General features: G+C 38.1%; 1 protein-coding gene across 2 annotated transcripts in view; it reads right to left on the bottom strand.

The window, feature by feature from the left end:
* Positions 1-16,816, bottom strand: part of LOC141433568 (uncharacterized) — a 162,106-nt gene that overhangs the window by 83,029 nt on the left and 62,261 nt on the right. The gene's annotated exons all lie outside the window — the stretch shown is intronic.

Below are 16,816 nucleotides of genomic sequence, written 5' to 3'. Positions count from 1 at the left end.
GCCCATTACCCTTTATTTTTTCAATTAGAATGGGCAAAAAGACAGCGCTTCTAGGGGCACGGACTAACAACAAACTGTTCTAATAATATGTGATATTTTAGGGCGGTCACATTCGAGATTTGAGAGCTACGAAGCGAAGCTAAAGCTTGTAAAAATATTGCTACCGTGCCATATTTTTTAAACAGAAAATAATCACTCATGCTAGCTCTTGAACAATCTTGTCTGGTAGCGCAGGGGGCAAAAAATAACACTTGAGATGTAGCATGCGACAGGAGCAGTACTCGATGTTTTTATTTTATCTTCACCTGTCTGTAGTTTGAGTTATTATCGCATTGTCGATAGGAAATTTCCTTTCTGAGTAAACGTATTATAATTAGAAAAATATCAGCTTTCAAATGAAAGAAACTGGTTAGAAATCGTTCTTACATTGACAGACATGACTGGAACAAAAGAATTTTCCACATCGGTTCATAAGATCTTTCGGACCTCTGGGTCGAAGGCTGGCAAGATCTGGCCCAAGATCGTAAAACATGGTGTAGTCCGGTGTTAGAGGCCAAGATCCACGCCAGGTCACTGTGCCCTGCTAGTAAGTACATAATCACTTCATAAATGATGGAGTTTAAGTCTCCTTCTTTAAAGGTTTCGCACATGAAGGGATAAACGTTACCCTATCGATGTCACTCACGTCGTCTGCCACACGGATTTTACAGGCAAACGGTTGAAGCTACAGTCTTAAAGTTTTCACAGATAGCATCTTGTCGCCCAAAGCTATACAAATTGTCAAAAAATATGGCTCCCACACAGGTAAACCAGGAAAAGAAAACAAATTTTTACTTTTATTTTTTGTCTTAAAAACACTTTTACAAAATTCGAAGATATCATATATGTATTTGTTTTTTTTTTAAATATCCTCATTTATTATTATTTAGATATAGATGGAAACCTGATTGCGCTAGTCCGACTTGCACTTGGTTTTATTATATTTATTTATTAATCAATTTACAATTTTTTGTATAACAAAAAGAATTAAAATAACATAGGATGTTTTATTTAAAATTATTTGAAAAAGTTTTCGGAACAGCAACTACAGTCTTCCATTCATTACTAACATAACATGATATATGGGTCAAGTATCCTGAAATAAATTATTTCATTCATACATCATTTACTGACGCTCTTTGACAACAATTGGTTTTCAGTGACCCATATTGATTGCTGCGCTCGCGGCTTCCAGACAAGGAACTCATCAGTTCTCATTACTTTCGCATTTATTTTATGGCCTTAATCATTTCAAGTGGGCAATTTGCTGCATTTGACATAATTCTTCAAAGCATTACTGTTTTTATGCTGCTGTCATTGAAATACTTGGAAATGAGTACGTTCCAAATTAAATTAAAAGTTTGTCTCTTATCCGTCGTCATCATCGTCCCAGTCTACATATACGTCCCACTGCTGGGCACATCCTCTCAAAATGAAAGGGCTTGAACGGTAGTTCCCACGCGGTATAAAATCATCATCATCATCATCATCAGCCGGAAAACGTCCACTGCTGAACAAAGGCCTCCCCCTTAGAACGCCACAATAACTCGCCACTTGTATCCACCGGTTTCCCGCAACTCTCACGATGTCGTCAGTCCACCTGGTGGGAGGCCGCCAACGCTTCTTTTCCCCCAACGGTTACCTGTTCTTCGAGCGATGTGGCCCGCCCATTGCCACTTCAACTTGCATATTTTTCCAGCTATGTCGGTGATTTTAGTTCATCGACGAACTTCCGTATTCCGGATTCTATCCCGCATAGAAACTCCAAGCATAGCTCTCTCCATAGCTCGGTATAAAATGTATATTGGAAACTTCACACACACCATTGGATCGATAAACAGGTTTGTGCAGGATTCCTCAGGATGTTTTTCTTGACGGTCAAGCTCGTAGTAAATTTCAAATGTATTTGCACATGAATTTCGATCAACTTGGAGGTGCGAGCTCGGATTTGAGCCCGAGAACCGTGAGCTTAAGAGGCCTCTCTCTCAGTTTTCTCTCTCACTATCTGCTCAAACCACTAGGCCACTACGGCTGTCCGGCTGCGAAAATTTGTTCTCTACATAGTATAAAACAAAGTCGCTTTTCGACTTCAGGACACAGCCTCTTCAGCCAATGAAAGGTAACAAGCGAATGCAATGACTCAACCCGTCATTTATGGGTATTACTGAAGTAAAAACAGATAGGCATAAAGAAGTGCAGGCGACGTCACACACACAAAATACCATTCTGTCTGTCTATACTCGATAAATCAGCCAACTCTTTGCAACGCAATGTATTTTATGCGATTTTTACCAAACTACTTTAAAATAAACTACTTACATGAAAAAAAACATTCAAGTGAGACTCGGACTCGCGCACCGAGGGTTCCATACAAATTTGTAGGAATCTAGTGCCTAATGCTATCCTAAGTAAAATGTACGGAGGGTTATTTAGATGGTTACTGTCCTAACGTAGATAGACAGACAAAAAAATAAGATTTTCAGATTTTTCTTATTGATTGTGCTAAGAGACCGGTGAAACTCAAGTGAAATTTATTAAATCGCATCAGTACTTTTGTAGTAACAAGACTGTCCCGTCCAATACACTCCTGAACTGGTCACCCTAGCGCACCGACAGCCACTTGTTTCTTTCAATTAGTGCAAAAATAGTGAATCGTGGCCTTCATGAAAATTTAGCGCAAACCAGCCAACGTAGTTAGAGCTGTATGATATAAGGAAGTGTTTAAAATTATGTGTTTTCCGAATAGACTTTAAATAATGTAAAGGCCAGTGGGGCAGTAATGCTTTCTCTATCTATAATCTATATTTTAAATTATTGCGGTGTTTGTGGTCGCACTCTTCTGAAACGGCAGCGAGGAAGGGTTAAGTTTTTGAGCGATTTAAGTATGTATGTGTGTATGTATATGTTTAATATTTATTGGGGCAAAAAACGGTACAATATAAAAAAAAACTTAAGAAAATAAGACTTAAACGAAACATAGACCAGCAAGTATGCCGCTATTCAATTATACAGTAGAGTAACACGTACAAAGAATATAAATGACCAATTAAACAATAATTTAGTTGAACAAAATGAAACTAATGTTTTAACAGGGCAGCTGTAAACCTGTTAAGATAAACCTTGTTGTATATCTATTTCTTTGGTACCTACTCTCTTGCAGCTACCATTTTAAGAGAAATATCAAAAAAATCTGAAATAAAAAAGAAGACTGCGTTAAAAAACGTAATAACCCTTTATTTGTTGTTACTGTCGAATTTTAAGTGACTTGTCAGAATTCTACACCACTTTTTTTCTCCTTTCTTAGTAGGTATTTTTAACGCAGGAAGGTTTTTTTATTATTTTGTAATTAAATATGACTATTTTTTGTATAGCTGATACGTATGAGAATAGGCCAAAAAGTATTTTTCACTTTCCTATGAATGTCAAAAAATTGATTGTGAAAAAGTCCCACCTTGGCACGCGATAGAGTTTTCTCCACTGCACCTATTAGATACGTAAGCTTAACGACACATGACCAAAAAGTATTTTTCACTTTCCTATGAATGTCAAAAAATTGATTGTGAAAAAGTCCCACCTTGGCACGCGATAGAGTTTTCTCCACTGCACCTATTAGATACGTAAGCTTAACGACACATGACATGGAAATCAAACTTTCTTGCTCATCCCGTTGTATTACAGGTTATAAACTCTCAAATATTGATTCAATAAAGCAAATAAATCATTAAATAAGCAAACTAAAGACTAAGGGGCTGTTTCACCATCCATTGATTAATGTTAACTGACGGTTAAATGTGATGCCGTCTTCGTCTATTCGAACAAAACAAATAGAGACGGCATCACATTTAACCGTCAGTTAACACTAATCAATGGATGGTGAAACAGCCCCTAAAAGTCGCCGAAAACCAGACCCGAAAGGTCGCCATGCGCGATAAAGAGGATTCACACACATTTACTACAGAGCTGTATAAAAACTTTAAGTAACAGCACATGCGCGGAAAGTGCGTTTTCTGTAGGTCAACATTATATACAGGCTGATTCTAGAGATGTGAGGAGCACCAACCCTACACCCTCAGTAATTGATAATGGATCGTTCACAAGATTCATAATATCCGTAAAGACTTTATCATTCCCGCAGGTGCTGCAAGTGAAAATACGTATAGCGTTTTGTGCACGCCTAATATTTTTATTAAAAAAATGTGTCGACAAAAAGGTACAATATCTTTACACCACAGCTAATTTAGTTCATAAGATGCATGGCGATTAATACTGTAAATCTCTATGACTGTAATCTTAATTTTGGTAAATAAATCTTTATCTTATCTTTTTAAGTTTTAAGCTTTCGCTTTAATTTTTCTCTTTCCTTTGAGTTTGTGCAGTTGTTTCCTAGCACGATGCTTTTGTAAAACGTTGTGTGAAATATTTCTGGAATAGGCAATACCCATTTCGTACGGCCTACAAAACTCGTTTTTAAGATCACCTACACTCAATTAGAATTGCCTTTATTCCCTACTAGTCATTAAATTTTAAATTTATCTAAATCTTTTTTGGACACTAGCGGTATTTTAAAAAACAAGTGTTTTATCAAATTGCGTGTCGCAAATGTAAATCAACAGAAATTAAGTTAAAATTGCTACCACAAAAAACGCTACCTTTACGATAATTTACCTAATAAAGTTTAAAAGATAGTAAAGTCACTACTGAGAGCAGCCTGTAGAATCAACGATATAATAAACGATAACTTGAAATAAATGAGCAACTACTTATTATCGTAAGTTTCGATCAACGCGTCGTTTAAATTTATGCCCTGCATATTTTTATATAAAGGTCATTTTTCTGGGTCACATGATGTCATACTAGAAATAATTTCTGTCAATGAAAACTTCGAACATAACTAGTTTTATAATTTTCAATGTCTAATGTTTGTTTGTATTAAACAATGGTGGGCCCGCCCTCAGTTATTTAGGTATAAATAAGGTAAACGTCCCAGTGCTTGGCACGCTAATGTCCAATAGGTGACACCTTGCCGTCACCTATAATATAATAATAATAATAAACGTTTATGGCAGACCAGGGTCCATAGATTGTTAGTAACATGTAATCTTATTTAAAAGGGTTAGTAACACAAAGAAATAAAATTGTCATCAAAATTACAATTATAATTCATTTTTCTAATATTCTAATTCATGAGCTTATAAATGCCGCCCATATTGACCCTGAATATAATGACATAAAATTAAATTAAAGAAAAATAAGACCATCACTGGGAATCGAACCCAGGTCCTCGGTATTCCGTACCGCGTGCTATACCGCTACACCACTGATGGTCAACGGTACCGACACGAATTTCCCACTATGCACCTCATATCTCAGCTTGTTTGTTTCTTATTTAGCCACTAAAGCAGTGACGCTAGCGACATCTATGCCGTGCCCTCATCGAGAAACTTTTTCGGCACTCCATTGGAACTAACCGCTCACCCGGACAAGAGATATCGTTACTAAGCAATCAAATTAAGATTGGTTTTTTGGAATCTTTTTGTATTTTTTATTTACCGAGGACCTGGGTTCGATTCCCAGTGATGGTCTTATTTTTCTGGTTTTTCTGTGCATCTATATTTCAGTTTGTATTTTCAATTTAGGCTTTACGGGATGACCGTAAAAGTAAAAATTTGGAATTGAAATAAAAAATACAAAAAGATTCCAAAAAACCAATCTTATTGAGACAGTGACGGACGAGCACTCGTACGTTTATCTTACCGAAAAAAAAAACAATCGTTACCTTGTAGAAATCCTAATAACGACGCCATAACAATATTAGGTAGCATATTTCGTCATTTGGTAATGTAACATGCGTAGTTAGTAGTCGAATTGTCTATAAATTCGACGGCTACTAAAGATCCTGTCACTTTCATACTTAATAATCAACTAAGAAAAGTTAAAACCTACTTAAAAGGCCGGCAACGCACTTGTGACTCTTCTGGTATTGCAGGTGTCCATGGGCGACGGTAATCGCCTACCACCAGGCAAACCAACACTGTTATTTCAAAGTACAATATCACAAAAACGGCTGAACTGATTTTAATGAAACATAGCTAAGAACCATCGCAAGGAAACTCGCTCTCACTTAAAAAACCGCAACGAATTCGGCCCATATATTTGAGAGCTAAGATGCCACAGACAGACATTGGCGTTAAGCGTTCGGGGGTTAAAAATAATTAAAATAAATAAACGAATACCAACCCAGCTCTAATCGAGAAACAGGATCAATAAAATAAGCGTAAAACCTAATTTTACCGTATTTTATTACTGCGAAGGTGACGCAAGGGCACTGTTTACAGAAATCATCGTCCTACGATGATGCTGTCATCGCCGAGGGTATGGCGCTTCAACGTCATGCATGCGAGAACATTAGAGTTTTCATCATGAGTCATGATTTTTTTAGAAGGTTTATTTAGGCTTCAACTACCTACATACATCATCATCATCATCATCCCAGCCTATATACGTCCCACTGCTGGGCACAGGCCTCCTCTCAGAACAAGAGGGCTTGGGCCATAGTTCCCACGCGGGCCCAGTGCGGATTGGGAACTTCACACGCACCATTGAATTTCTTCGCAGGTTTGTGCACGTTTCCTCACGATGTTTTCCTTCACCGCAAAGCTCGTGGTAAATTTCAAATGTAATTCCGCACATGAATTTCGAAAAAGTCAGAGGTGCGAGCCGGGGTTTGAACCCACGACCCTCTGTTTGAGAGGCGATAGGTCAAACCACTAGGCCACCACGGCTTATACTACCTACATACATACCTACTAAAAGCCCTAATCATTTTTTTTATTCGACTGGATGGCAAACGAGCAAGTGGGTGTCCTCATGGTAAGAGATCACCACCACCCATAGACACCTGCAACACCAGGGGGAATGCAGATGCGTTGCCAACCTAGAGGCCTAAGATGGGATACCTCAAGTGCCAGTAATTTCAGCAGCTGTCTTACTCTCCACGCCTGCTGCTTCACGGTAGGATTAGCGAGCAAGATGGTGGTAGCAATCCGGGCGGACCTTGCGCAAGGCCCTACCGCCTGCAAAAATACTATAATCTACCTAAATAAAGGACACACATCACCATGTTGATTAGCCGTATAAAAGAAAAGTTAAATTTAGTTCATTTAATTAAAATAAATAAATATCACGGGACAATTCACACCAATTGACCTAGTCCCAAAGTAAGCTTAGCAAAGCTATGGGTACTAAGCAAAAAATGATAGATACATACTTAAATACCCAAGACCCGAGAGCAAACATTCGTATTTTTCATACAAATATCTGCCCCGACACGGGAATCGAACCCGGGACCTCAAGCTTCGTAGTCAGGTTCCCTAACCACTAGGCCATCTGGTCGTCTGGTGGTCTTGCATTTAGTTCATTCATTTAAAAATCAAGGGCCTTATTTGTGCTAATTCCGGTCCAACACATTAGGTGCAAAGATATGAAGGTGTTGGCTGAAAATCAGCGCTGTAGTATATACTTACTGCAGCATAATGCTGAGCCAATTCCTTTTCGACATCATCAAATGTTTTTCTTTTCTGTAAATTCTGTATTATTTTAAGTTTGATGTCGAAATAAAGTTATGTCTATGTCTATGTCTTTAACTCACGATTACTTCGGCGACAATCCAACTAGTTTCGTTATTTTAGTTAGACGTTCCTCAGAGGTATGTTCACAAGGGAGGCACATCTGTCGTAATTTTTTGATCCCTTTAGGGGCATACATGTCCAAATGTCAGAAAGTCCAGGTGTCACATTGTCCATGGTCAAAAAGTCCGAAGGATGAAACGTCCTAGTGTCTAAAAGTCCTAGCGTCAAAAAGTCCATGGTCAAAAAGTCCGAAGGATTAAACGTCCTAGTGTCTGAAAGTCCTAGCGTCAAAAAGTCCATGGTCAAAAAGTCCGACGGATTAAACGTCCTCCCTTTAGTTCTTCTATTCATGACTTAATCCGTTTACCTTTTAAATTAAGTCTCACACGAATTTAAATAAATCTGTAAAGTGTATTGTGCAATAAAAATACTGAGTCACATCCTTTTTAGGTAATGTTTCGGTCTCTGTTCCTCCTAGGGCTTTCAACCAACCATTGTTCTCACAGCACAAATTCACACAGTTAGTGAACTCTCAATAAAATTGCGACAGCTTCGCGATAGTAAAATGTTTATACATACGTTTAACGTGCATTAGTTTCGCGAATACCAGGCGTATGTAAATGGGAGCCATAATAAAACTAATTAGATGCTTTAAGAGCCAAAACTGCTTGAATAATCTTAATTTATTGTTGTATCTCGGGGTTGTGGGGCAAGGTGTGAACTTTGGAGTTTTTATTCCGTTTAAATTTCGGTAGCCTTTAATACAAATAAATAAGTGGATCATGAAGCATGGATAATGAAGTGGATGGATGAAGGAAATAAAGCACGTGGATTGTCTATTTAGTAGTAATAGGCTCTATAAAATTGAAAATGAAAAATAGTTTATCCAGTATCTTACTCAATTTAGCAGATCACAGGTTGGTGCCTCTTTTAAAGTATTAAGATGTCTGTGTCAAGAGACACCGGACTTCCATTGAGTATGACATTTACATTCCCAATGTGTTACAATTTAATTTGTTTAATTTGTTGTTCAGTTAGAAAATAGTTTAAAAAATCTAAGCCAGTACTATTTTATACATTTAGGTAAACGTTGAGGTAAAAAGTCCAATAAGAAATGATAAGGTAAAGGTAAGGTTAAGTTCAAAGTTCATTATACGTATTAATATTATCCTTTCTATTACATTACTGACAAAAACAAACTCTAACAAAGAATTGTAAATTAACACTGTCGCACCATGTTGCCGCCTGAAGGTAAGTTCATGTTTGCAGAAGAAAAGAGTGATAGAAGCAACGACTTGTATGAAGTATCTCCACTTCACCAAAAAACAATTCTGATTGTAGTCTGACGACAATGTCTGTCTGTCTGTGGCATTGTAGCATTCAAACTGATGGCCCGATTTCGTTGTGGGTTTTTATGTAAGAACGATTTCTTAGCTATGTTTTATTAAAACAAGTGCAGAGTTTATTGAGATAATTAACTTTGAAATTACAATATCGGTGGTATTTTAACTTTTCTGAGTTGGTTAGGTATAGGTTATACCTGGTACGAGTATATTTGGGTTAGTTAACATAAATTATTATTACTACTATTTCTATTATTATTACTATTTTTTATGTATTTGGTATTTTAAGTTTAGGTTAGTTTTGTTTTAATTTAATTGCTAAGTATACAATACAATACAATAAAATAACTCTTTATTGCACACCAACACATAGCAAGTAGTGCAGAAAAACAGGTATATACACAGAGACTTTCTGAGGTAAGCAATAGGCGGCCTTATCGCTTCAGAGCTATCTCTTCCAGGCAAACTTTACAATGGAATATGGAATATATTCTTTTCTTATCCAAAATATTTTTGACTTAGACGTTGGGACTGCATGCTAAAGTCAACCATTCATGATTTTAAGTTAAAGCCACATTTTTTTTTAATTATCAGTCATTTAATATTTCATATACGCTTCCGCTTAAGACTTGCAACTGGTCCTTGACGACTACGCGTGTAAGCGTTTCACGGTGGCCCGTTACTAATATTTCTGCGGACGTATCCTCTTTTTATATTGTCTATGTATTTAAATGATAATAAGCGATTAGGCAAATTCCTAGACCGTAGCGCTTTTATGACTGGCCAGTTACATAACCATAGGAATGGCGGCTTGGTGAGAAAAAGGCGTACGAGCGTTCGAAGTTTAAATGAACTTACGCTGTTTTGAAATTGGAACGGTATTAAAAATGGGTGATGTGAACAGTTTTGCGAAGAGACGGATATAGACTAACCATAGAGTTTGTGATTATTTCACGTGAGGTTGCTCGGCTTGTCCGTATAAGTAGTTTGACTCGGCTTATTACTATACGGTTGGTGCAAACCCGAGAGACGTTCTGGTGCTTGGTCAGCTCAAGACTCGTAAATTCGTTATTTTAAGGCCAACATAATGTTTATTTATAGATTTTCTGCTTCTTTATTTTTTATTTAAATCTGTCTTAGACTATTCTACACAAACTGGACATCAGAGCCAATAGGTCGGATGTGCATTTTTGATACTTTACAAGTCAAGCAAAATTAAACTATAAATAGTTTTAACATCGACTTAATGTATCAAAATTAAGAAAACTAGTTATTAATATAGAAAGAGCATATAACTACAAGTATTTTCTGTTATACAAGTTCTTTCTTACGCTATCAATAACAATGCAGCGAATAGTAGCAAATATGAAGTAGAAATGCTATAGTAGCAAAAAATATTATTATTGGTCTATTCTATCCCACTGATGAGCAAAGGCCTCCCCCAATACTTCCACTACTCTCTGTCTACTGCATGCAAGGGCTAATCCTTCAGTAAATTATCTCAAGAGAGTTAGTGCATAAATACTCGACGAGCAGTTCATACAATTGCGTATTACAACTGAATTCAATCACTAAGAACCACTGCCATTCAGTATCACGTTTGCGAACCGCGAAATGCAATTATGCAACTGGCCGAGCGCGAATCCTTCACAAGTTTTTCTTCCATTAAAAACTCTTTTACTTTGACCTAGAGACTATTTTACAATGCCTGCGGCTTTCACCTGCCGGCAAGTTTTTTTGTGTTTCGGGATTTTTGGCAACCTGTTTTCGGCCAGTATCTTAAAGCATTCTGAAGACGTATTTCCACTTTTGTTGTTTTAAATTTAAACTTAATATTTTTTGATGTAAGACCTAAGTTAGAATGTGATAAGAATGGAGATAGGCTCTACTGCAATTGAATTTTTAAATATTTTATTCTGTTCAGTTATAGGTCGATTTATGATGTTAACGGGACATACGAGTTGTTTTAAAGTTTAAACCAGAGAAGCGAAAAAGTTTTAATGTTGATACAATGCATATTAAGACGACCCTTTAGGTAAAGGACATAAGCTTATTCTTGTGGTTTTGTGACCATCGAAAAATTCGCATATTCACGTCACGTCGGGGTCACCACTTTAAGGATAAACAAATTACTGGTTCTTGTGGGTAATAAAGTGTCTTGCACTTGAATCCATTTATTACTAACAGAGAAGAAGTGTTAGTATCCGGTGGCGGGCACAGACCGTTAAGCTAGCGCCTGTTAGCCATATCGCAAGCTAAACAATCTTGTCTCTTGTGTCGCTACACCTTCTCTACTCGTACATCATAAATAGTGCATTTATACAAAATTTCTTAGAGCGGTGATGGATGCCTACTCTATCATCCAGGCCGGTATCATGTTTTTTCATACTTCACAAAATATAACTATAAGTTAAAACCTAAAATTGCTAAAAGTGGCTCCGAAGCGGTAACGTTTCGTGTGCTCTGCCTATACCCAATTTAGGAATACAGGCGTGATCTTTGTGTGTGTGTATAACTATAATTTCACAGAATCTATCACACTCAATTAGCGTTATTTCAACGAACTGATTTCTACCTGTAATCTGACCACAACTCCCAAATCTATTTCATCCTACGAGTTAATTCCGTATTTTCAATCACGCTAGGTATTCCGGGAATAAGTAAACCAACGCTGGAGCCGTGTAATGGCCGCGTCGCGTTACCGCCGCATGCGCATCTTTAGCGGAGTAACCACGATTATAGATAAACAATCGACGACGCAAGCGATTTTCCAATACATTGCGTGTGTTGTTAGTTAACTGATCGGTGGTGCCAGTGTTGACCACGCAATGAACAGAGAATTTGTTGATCGTGTCGCTGGTGAGTGTAAGTTGTGGCCGGGACAAAAAAGTGGGATGAAAACGATCCCTATCTCACGCATCCGCTATATCCATGGAAAAATGTTTTTATAGAAATTATTCGTAGTATGGAACCGATGGGAAACAATTAAGTCATTATTGGTTTTTTGGAGTCTTTTTGTATTTTTTATTTCAACTCCAATTTTGTTACTTTTACGGTCATCCCGTGAAACCTAACGTAAATACAAAGTGAAGCATGGATGCACAGAAAAAACCCAGAAAAAGAGACCAGCGCTGGGAATCGAACCCAGGTCCTTAGCATTCCGTGCTGCATGCTATAACCCCTACACCACCACTGGGCAGGAGTCTAGACACAAATTTCTCCCATGCACCACCTATTTCAGCCTGCTTTTTCCTTTTACTAGCCACTTAAGCAGCGACACTAGCGACATCTATGTTTTCAGCTCTCATCGAGAGACATCAACATTCCTTCGGAACTAACCCCTCACCCGGACGACAATTAAGTCATCATCATCATCACCTCAGCTTATAATCGCCCCACTGCTCAGCACAGGCCTTCTCACAGATTGACATACCTAAGTCACATTTCTCTCTCTGCGGATTTGCCTAATTAACTAAATTTTTTATCTACTTGACGCCTGATAGAGTCATGCGGGGTAACGTACGCAGTGGGTAAGTGTACGCAATCCCATACATTTCAGTCCGAAATGTAATGTGATTGCGTACATTTACCCCACATGACTCTACTTTCCATTTACAAATAGCCACATAAACCACATATCTCTCGCCTAATCACAGAATTCGTCACCTACGCCCACTTTTACTGTGACTTTAAGAGCTTTTACTTAACCCAACTAGAGCGTATTTATGAGCGTTTCCGGTCGGCTTTGCGGAGGTGTGAAATGTCAACTTATTGCCCAAGGGTTGTTATACATTACGGTTGAACACCGGTTCACAAATGTAGTACTGGTTAATATTTAACACGTCATTCGGAAGCCGTTTGTGGGTGGGACAGTGGCTTTATGTCAATGGCTTTATTTGCTGGGTGATTTTCCTATAATCTTGTCATAGTATAAAATAGTCACTTCCCCCCGTTTGTACCTTTAGATATTTTAAATTAAGCGGCGTATTTAATTGCTGTGTTCAGCCCAGTTAGATAAATTTTTCACGGAAAGTAATATTTATGTAATACTAGCTTTTGCCCGCGGCTCCGCCCGCGTGGTATTCGGTTATCGCGCGCTTTTCCCTCGGGAACTGTGCATTTTTCCGGGATAAAAAGTAGCCTATGTCACTTTCGGGCCCATAAACTATCTCTATGCCAAAAATCACGTCGATCCGTCGCTCCGTTACGGCGTGAAAGACGGACAAACATACAAACACACTTTCGCATTTATAATATTGGTATGGATAGGTACTATACTAGTGACGAGTAGTTTTTGGAAAATAGAGCTAAAAAATATGAAGTGACTTTGATTACAGACCTTGTAAAAAAAAATTAAGCCGGAAATAACAGTCGCTTTTGATGTCATTATCTTTAATTTTATAGTGTGGCAGCCCCACGCAGCTTCATCCATCAAAACCAAAACTAAAGATGACATCGAGGTCAAGTTCACCTCCGAAAGCAAAACTTAGGCCGTTTAATACATCAAAAGCGACAGTTAGCAAAAGGTCTTTGAAAACGAGGAAAGTAATCGAATTGCTTGCAGACTACAATTCAATTCTTATTCAGTATGACCATGGTTGAAAATAGAACGAAATTTTATCAACGACTTGGATATCTTCTCCGAAAACGCAAAATATCTTTATGAAATCTTAAAAAATATTTCTAGCCGCGCTCTGACATTTTCATGCGAACTGTTATATTTTAGTAAAAGTAAACATCGGTTATATCGGTCAGCCAATAAAAGAGACGATGATTCAATAGTCCCCTCACGTACTCTGTATCCATTACATTGCTTCTCTGCGTCTGAAAAAGCTTAAGTCTGTAAGAACTCAGCCAACGTTGTGGCATTTTCGTATTGTCCAAGAGATTCGCGGTCGAGACTTGTTACTCGAAATTGTATGTCTTGTAGATAAAATTCAAATTGCTCAGACTTTGGGATGTGAATTGCATTTTAAATAGTTTACACGTAATGTTTTCTAGATTACACAAGTGCATGAAAGAGTCGGGGTGACGCATTGTGTGTTTTCAAGTGCACATCGTTACCGCCTAATTAGGTTACGGTATATTTGCATATTGTTAGTGATGGTTTGCTATAGTTTTGCAAAAGTATGATTGCATTATCAAGATTGATGTCTGTTAACTTTGATTTCGCTGTAACCAACAAAATTATCTACCACCTATAGGTACAGTCAGTTGATAAACTTGTGAGCACAAATTTGATCAAAAATATCTGTACATGACTTTATTGTTAACGGCGTAGAAGCGTGTTCAGATATTATTGATCAACGTATTATGAACTCGACTATACAAATCGTGAGACCTGCTATGAAAGCAGGTCTCGCGAACTTTTATAGAACCCGCATATAGTTAGTAAGTTAACTTAATTTTTAGAGTAGGTACCCTTCTTGTGTAATATGCATTATATACCTACCTAATTGTTGGCAATAAACGCATTTTCTTTCTTTCTTTCTTATACAGTTTGTTGGCGTTGCTCTAGCTAGATACCTACTGACAATTGTTCCACAGTAATGAGGGTTTCCGTAGCAGAGGGGGTACTACGAAACTCGAAAAATCAAAGTTCGTATCGTACCGTCCTTCTCACTCTCGTATTAAAAAACATGAGCTTGAGGAGACGGCAAGATACGTAGTTCAAATGTTGCTCTTCATTTGTACAGTTTGGGATTGGTTAAATAACTTTCTAAACGAGCCAATCAGAAGCAAGACTATAATGTCAAACGGACCTCACACCTCTACAATTGATTTTTCGATAAATCATTTTTGGAAAAATTTGGTTTTTAATACAAGCTTTGCTGACTGTACTTGTATCGAAACCTGCACAAATTTACAATTCAAGTTTGAAGTTCCATCCATGGGACTCGTGGGAATTGGCCCAAGTCTTGTTATGAGAGCCTGGCCAGCTACCAATAATACACTGGGATGATATTGATGATGATGTTCAGGGCAGACAGACAACTGGCAGTTGTATGGAGGTCTGTTTGTCAACTTTGACATTTGTGTCACGTTTGGGATTGGTTAAATAACTTTCTAAACGAGCCAATCAGAAGCCGCAATGTCACGATACCTCACGCCACTTTATGCCATCGATATCTGTTATTGTAAAAATTTGGTTTTTAATACAACACTTTTTTTGTCTGACTGTACTTTATCGTCAACCTTACTACTTCAACTACCAATTTTTCAAGTCGATGCCATTAACCGTAGAAGAGTTCCGTCCTGTCCGGACTACCAGGATGCCACTATCAGATTATTGTATTGTCACGCAATTTAGATAAGTATACCAAATTTCAAGTCAATCCAACCACTGGAAGTTGGTCGAATTTAACTTTTTTTTTATTCGACTGGAAGCCAAACGAGCAAGTGGGTCCTCCTGTGTAAGACATCCCCACCATAAACATCTGCAACACCAGGGGTAGCAGATGCGTGCTAACCTAGAGGCCTAAGATGGGATAACTCAAGTGCCAGTAATTTCACCGGCTGTCTTAATCTCCACGCCGAAACACAACAGTGCAAGCACTGCTGCTTCACGGCAGGATTAGCGAGCAAGATGGTGGTAGCAATACGGGCGGACCTTGCACAAGGTCTTACCACCTGCAACTTGCAAGATTTGATTACAGACAGACATTGAAAATACAAACTGAGACATGGATGCACAGAAAACCAGAAAAGAGACCAGCGCTGGAATCGAAACCCAGGTCCTCAGCAATCCGTGCTGCGTGCTATAACCCCTACCACCGCTGGACAGGAATTTAGACACGAATTTTTCCTATGCACAATCTCAGGTTGCTTATTTCTATTACGCTACTTATGCAGCAGCACTAGCGACATTCTGTTTTTTCGCTCTCATCGAGAGACGTCACATTCTATCGGAACCAACGCTCACCAGACAAGAGATGTCGCTACTAAGCATCAAATTATGATTGGTTATTGGAGTCTTTTTTGTATTTTTAATTCAACTCAAAATTTGTTACTTTTACGGTATCCGTGAACCATATCGAAATACAAACTGAGACATGGATGCACAGATAAAACAGAAAAAGAGACCAGCGTGGAATCGAACAGGTCCTCAGCAATCCGTGCTGCGTGCTATACCCTACACCACTGGTGGACAGGAATTTAGACACGAATTCAAAAAAAAATCAAAAAATATACAATCATCATTCATTCAAAAAAATACAAAAGACTCCAAATAACCAATCAACTCATTTGATTGCTTAGTAGCGACATCTCTTGTCTGGGTGAGCGGTTGGTTCCGATAGAATGTGACGTCTCTCGATGAGAGCGAAAAAAACATAGATGTCGCTAGTGCTGCTGCATAAGTAGTAGGTAGTAGATAATGCCACCTGAGATAAATGTATGCATAGGAAAATTCGTGTCTAAATTCCTGTCCAGCGGTGGTGTAGGGTTATAGCACGCAGCACGGATTGCTGAGGACCTGGGTTCGAATTCCCAGCGCGGTCTTCTTTTCTGGTTTTTCTGTGCATCCATGTCTCAGTTTGTATTTTCGATATGGTTTCACGGGATACCCGTAAAAGTAACAAATTTGGAGTTGAAATAAAAAATACAAAAAGACTCCAAATAACCAATCATACAGACAGACAGACAATGGGACAGGTGAAACTAAATAAAAGTTTGTATATAATAGCGATATTCCGCCTGTAAAGAAACCTTCATTGGAGAAACCGCCAATGTCGTTCTGGGAAACTTATTTAATCTACCTTGTGATTCGGACTACATATTATTTTATGATTACGATATTAGCTCAAT

Source organism: Choristoneura fumiferana, chromosome 12 (genome assembly GCF_025370935.1).
Source record: "Choristoneura fumiferana chromosome 12, NRCan_CFum_1, whole genome shotgun sequence".
Classification (NCBI taxonomy): domain Eukaryota; kingdom Metazoa; phylum Arthropoda; class Insecta; order Lepidoptera; family Tortricidae; genus Choristoneura; species Choristoneura fumiferana.
Note: the sequence above shows the minus strand (reverse complement) of the source record. Positions and strands in the feature narration are given on the sequence as shown.